Here is a 2,244-nt window from a genome sequence, read left to right as displayed (position 1 = left end):
TATTAATAGTAATAATAATGATAATGATGAACATACTACTACTACTTAATGATAATAATCATATAATTATATCAGTAATGGTAAAACAAATAATAATATAATAATAATATAAAGTAATAATGATAATAGTACTACTACTACTACTACTAATGATGATAATAACAATAATGACAACAAAAGTAACGATGATAATAAAAATAATGATAATAATAATTATAGTAGTAATGTTAGAAAAACAGTCGTTTTTTACCATTCAAAATAGCAATAACAATAATGTTGATAATAATTATGATAATAGTAGTAATGATAACGATAACAGTATTAATAATGACAACGATAATGAGGATAACAATAATGATAAACTAGTAATGATAATAATATTGATGATAATAATCATGTTATTGATAATGATACTGATACTGATAATGATGGTGATGGTAATGATAATGATAATTATAGTGATAATGATAATAATAACAAACAATAAAGTTTCACTAACAATGATAATGATAATAATGATGATGATAATAACAATGATAATGATACTACTACCGCTAATAATGATGATGATAGTAGCAGTAGTAATGATAATAATGACAATAAAAGTAATAACAATGATTATAATGATGACTAATAATAACATGGATAACAGTAATAATGATCATTATGATAATAGCAACAAGAACGGTGACAATATTTACAACGAATATTAGAAAAAAAAAGAGATAAGTATGAATAAGTACAAGTACAAATTAATTTTACATGACAAGAGAAAAAAAATAAGACACGTACCAAAAAGCTATAATACAGCTTCTTGCAAGCAGTGATCTTACAGTCGACGGCTTAGCACGCAAAAATGATGTGTAAAATGAAACTATCTTCGTTATACTTACGGTTAAGAGTATACAATTTTTATTTGTTTCATTCATTTATTTATTCTCCTCTCTGTTTTCAAATAGAGAGGTTAATCTGTATGGAATATGGACCGGGTATCGGTATGTTATCATTAAATTCTTGGGAAGATGCTGCTACTGACAGTCACCACGCAAGAAACTATTACAACTATATTTTCAGGACAACGAATTTATTCGGGACAGATTTAACTGACGTCAGGCCGTGCGTATGCAGCATGATCTATCTTTCCAACTATATATATATATATATGTGTGTGTGTGTGTGTGCGTGTAAACACACATACACACAACTACATAAATACATGTGAAAATACGCAAACAAAGACTTCACACACACACACATATTCGCAAAAAGACGCATATATACCATATATTACCATAAGTAAGTTTGCAAGCGTTCAAAAGTGTACATGTTAAAAATATACTAAGAAGCCATTTTTTACAAAAACTTGCACAGATCACCGATTTTTAAAAAACTAATTATTTATTTATTCATTTATTTTTTACGAAAAGTATGTAATCACATCACACACACACATATGTATATACATATACACACACCCACACACAAATGACATGGCGGATATTGATTGGGGACAGACGTGTCAGAGGAATTGAATCCTATTGGCTGCGAAGTGCAACATGTCCGCGTTCCACCTGCTGAGAATGTTATGCACGGAGCCGAAAGCTTAAACCTCAGTACTTGATAGGGATATTGAAGTAAGGCATGTAAGTGCCAGATAAGTAAGACAAGTGAGTGTCAGGTAAATAAGGCAATTGAGTGCCAGGTAAGTAAGGCCAGTGGGCATCAGGTAAGTAAGGCAAGTGAGCAACAGGTAAGCAAGGCAAGTGAGTACCAGGTAAGTAAGGCAAGTGAGTGCCGGGTAAGTAAGGCAAGTGAGTGCCAAGTAAGTAAGGCATGTGAGTGCCAGGTAAGTAAGACAAGTGAGTACCAGGTAAGTAAGGCAAGTGAGTGCCAGGTAAGTAAGGCAAGTGAGTGCCAGGTAAGTAAGGCAAGTGAGTGCAAGGTAAGTAAAGCAAATGAGTGCCAGGTAAGTAAAGCAAGTGAGTACCAGGTAAATAAGGCTAGTGAGTGCCAGGTAAGTAAAGCAAGTGAGTGCCAGGTAAGTAAGGCAAGTGAGTGCCAGGTAAGTAAGGCAAGTGGGTGCCAGGTAAGTAAGGCAAGTGAGTGCCAGGTAAGTAAAGCAAGTGAATGCCAGGTAAGTAAGGCAAGTGAGTGCAAGGTAAGTAAAGCAAGTAAATGCCAGGTAAGTAAAGCAAGTGAGTGCCAGGTAAGTAAGGCATGTGAGTGCCAGGAAAGTAAGGCAAG

The sequence above is a fragment of the Penaeus chinensis genome, chromosome 28 (genome assembly GCF_019202785.1).
Source record: "Penaeus chinensis breed Huanghai No. 1 chromosome 28, ASM1920278v2, whole genome shotgun sequence".
NCBI classification, from domain to species: Eukaryota; Metazoa; Arthropoda; class Malacostraca; order Decapoda; family Penaeidae; genus Penaeus; species Penaeus chinensis.
The sequence above is the reverse complement of the archived record's forward strand: the minus strand, read 5'-3'. Positions refer to the sequence as shown.